Genomic DNA, 3,992 nt, shown 5'->3' on the forward strand with positions numbered 1-3,992 from the left:
CTTTTAGTGACGTGAAAAAAACTCAAAACACTGCTCTAGATGACATAAGATTCCTTGTTAGTATCTAAAGTTTCATGTGTATGACGATCCGTCTCCATTACTACGGATTGTTTCATTATGACCACTCAATGCTCGATCATTTCACCAACACCAGGGGGAAGCATTCAGCCACTTTTATGGTAATATAATTTAGGAAATTCAAGCAACTGACTGAACCAAAGCTACTCTTCATATGAACTGATAGCTAGGCATTTATGTTACATCAGTTTATACATATCAATTCATATTGCAGTCTTTCAAAAATAATTATTCTCTGCTAAGTTTGCTTGTTTAGAAAATAAACACTGCAGACTTGGCTCTATATAAGGATTTAATTTACCACAGGAAGGAGCTACAGCAAAGGGAAGGTGCTGTAGTGAGAAGTATTATAGCACTACACTGGATAATTACAAATGGTTTTAAAACAAAAGTTGAATGATTTTGTTCCAAATAATTAAAACACTGCAAGATAAAATGACAGTTTTAAAAATCATATTTTATGAGAAAATATAAAAAGGTACAGTTCTGGCATTTATTGATTGATTGAGTTTTGGCACAAGCTTAAAGCGAACAAAGTAAACAAGTGGAAGATGTTCTAGTCAGATGAGACATAAAGTTAACATACATGCAAAATGCTGTGTGGCAAAAAAAACAAAAACTAACACTTCACATTACCCTAAACACACCATTGTGAAAGATGGAGATGGTGTGTTCAACCTGATGTGCAGAGTCAATTTTCGATGGTTAAATGTTTAAGATCAACGCACATTTTTGAGTTGGAATGTCCACATCAAAGTCCAGACCTAAGTCCAACACAGAATATGTGGTAAGATTTGAACATTAATGTTGATCTTCTCTATTCAGTCTGACTGAGTTGGAATTGGAAAGACATATGGGCAAATGCCCACTATCTAGAATCTTGGTGTACCCTTAAGGGCATCCATTTGTGATTGCTATATAAAGGTGGATCCATAAACCAAGTTGCCAGGGCAGGATACGTTATGCAAAACAATTTTCTAATTGTTATTTGTATAAGAAATTGAAAGTTATGTATCCTTGTTCTTGCTCTTCACAATTATGATCTACTTTGAGTTAGTCTGTCACATAAAATCCCCACAAGACACTGTGTATCTTGCACTGTGTCTTGCACAGTGCAAGATACACATGTAATAATATCTTGCTATTATTACATATCTATATAATAAAATACTAGAACTTCTTAATGAAGACCTAACATTTTTCTTTACAAAGTGACTTGCATCATACCATCCATAAAGTCCAACAGCTGTTTGTTCTTATGCCAAAACTATTCAGGCTTTATGGATGAAATAGCATTCTGAAATGCATTTTTAAAGATATTTACAGTATATGATATTCCTTTCATGCAAAGTGTTGTACTAATAAACTGCAACTGAAAAAGTTGTAGTGAGAGACATATGTCTTGTGGTCTCTAACCTACTGTGTAAACACCAATGGCTGTATAAATGTAAATTTAGGTATGTTAATGTCACTGAGTGGAATAAATAGAATATGCTAGAATAGAAATGTCTTAACTGCTTTACAATGGGGGAGTTTCTATGTAGCAGTAGCAAAGTGACAGGCAATCAAAGCAAGTAGGTTCACACAAAGATGGAATATAATAACAGAATAAAGAATACGAATAGAAAAACATTTCAACATAAATATATATGTGAACATTTATTGAGTTTGCTGGGAGCAGTAATGTTTATGAAGTCTTACAGCTTCTGGGAGGAAGGATCTATGACACCGCTCCTTTGTGCACCTAGGATGCAACAGTCTGTCACTGAAGGAGCTCTCCAGATCAGCAACAGCATTGTGCATGAGGTAAAGTTAAATATTTCTATTTAGTAGGAATCTTTACTAAATTCAAGATAAATAAATGCAAACAATACAGTCAGTACTTTGAGGTCTTGGTGGCTTCACTGTCAAAAATTCTCAAAAAACTTTTTTTTTTTTTTTTCTACTTTAAAGCTAATTTACATATCATGTCATAGAATATATCAACTTAAAGGACCTCCATGCCCTGTGATGGACTGTTGACCTGTCTCCCACCCAATGACTGCTGGAGGTATACACCATATAATACAAGGACAGATAATGGGGTGGATGGACCCACATGGCTCTATTCATTATTATCCACTTCTTCAGTTTACGCAGCACTACATAAATCTATGTTTAGATTTATGTATGGGGTGGGTGTAAAAATAAGTTCATACTTCTACCTATTCGTTTGAATGTGTAAATATACTTTACTACTCTACTCTTCTATTCTTTTTAGGAGTCTTTTGTTTCCTTTTGTTTTAAATGTATTTTATTTGTATATAGCATTGTTTATTATTTTATTACACTATGTTCAATAACGTCAAACTCATTCAGCTCAAAGTCTAAAGAGTTATCATGTTTTGACGTATGATACAAATGACAAAAATAATGAGCGAGACAGGATGGGAGCTACTTTTATTTTAATACACAGGATGTTGTTTTTGTAGTGATGTGGTTAGATCAACCGTGACACAATAAGATATCAGAGGTGAATAGAGTTTTTTTTTTTTTTTTTTTTAATGAATAGGTTATTCAGAATTGTTTTGTTTTGAACAGGATTTAAACAACAATTGCGTTCAATTATACTTTCAAATAGCAAACGTAATAGACTTTTTGCACCATTCTTTTTTCTTTTTTTTTTTGCAACTTTTTAAAAAATTTTTTTATTAATTTTAAATTAGCGACAATAGACAGTTTTTAAACATTAATGGCATGTTTAAGTTAACCCCTTATCATTACAATTAAATCTAAGTTCAGACTTTCACTAGGCTACTCTAAAAGCATCCTTTTTTGAGTCATTTTGAGGTAGACTTGCTGGACTCCTCAGAAAATCGACCTGCATAACCTGAGTGTGCTTGAGTTTTTTTTTTTTTTTCCTGAAGCAGCAAAGCAGCCTCAGACCATAACACCACCCTTATGTTTGACTGCTGTTATGTTATTCTTTTTTTTAAGTACTAAGACGAAACATGTCTTCCAAAACAACACCACCCTTATTGTTTGACTACTGTTATGTTATTCTTTTTCTTAAGTGCTGAGAGGAAACAATTATTCCAAAACATATATATATATTCATCCCTCTGTCTCATTGGGTTACAATAGATTTTTCTTTAGGTCTTGAGGAGAATCAAACTTGTTTTGAAAAAAAAAAAAAAAAAAAAAAAGCGAGTGTCCTTTGTACCCTTCTTGGTCAACAGTAGTTTTTTAATTGGAAATTTCCTGTGGATGCCATTTTTGCCTCATCTCTCTGTCTTGTGGAATCACAAATATAGTAAGACCTGCAGTGCTTGACATGTTGTCTTGGGTTCTTTAAAGACCCTCTGAAAGATTCATTAGTGTGTTCTTGTGACATTTTTGATCTGCCATCAATTTCTGGGACAGGCCGTAAAAACATCCCTTTCGATTGGTGGCATTCCCAAACTCCTTTCTAGACTAACAGATGTCAGTAACTTTTTATTTCCAGGCATCAAAATGTTATTTTACTGACCCCCTATTCATTGACAGATTTCATTTAAGCGACAGGTCTGGCAGTAATCAGCAATCGTCTGAACACAATTAGGTTGGATGTGATGAAAAACAGAGAAAAAAAGTAGGGGGAATTTTGTAAGGTGGAACATATGTTTTAATCAATAATATTCTTTCTTCAAAGAGTTGGCTCACACCTTGAGTGATAAAAAAGATGCGTAACATTGGTTAGTTCTTAAACCTGATAGCAGAACTGAGATCAGAAGACATTCGACTATTTACGGATTCAATATATAGAAAAAATTAAATAAAATTGACCAATGCATATCTATCACCTACATGATCAGTTTTCAGACGATGTTCGCCTATTTATTTATGTATTTATTATGTTTTTTGTTTGTCAGTATTTCTTAATAAAATACTTTAAC

This window comes from Poecilia reticulata, chromosome 2 (genome assembly GCF_904066995.2).
Source record: "Poecilia reticulata chromosome 2, P_reticulata-male-v2, whole genome shotgun sequence".
In the NCBI taxonomy this organism is placed as follows: Eukaryota; Metazoa; Chordata; class Actinopteri; order Cyprinodontiformes; family Poeciliidae; genus Poecilia; species Poecilia reticulata.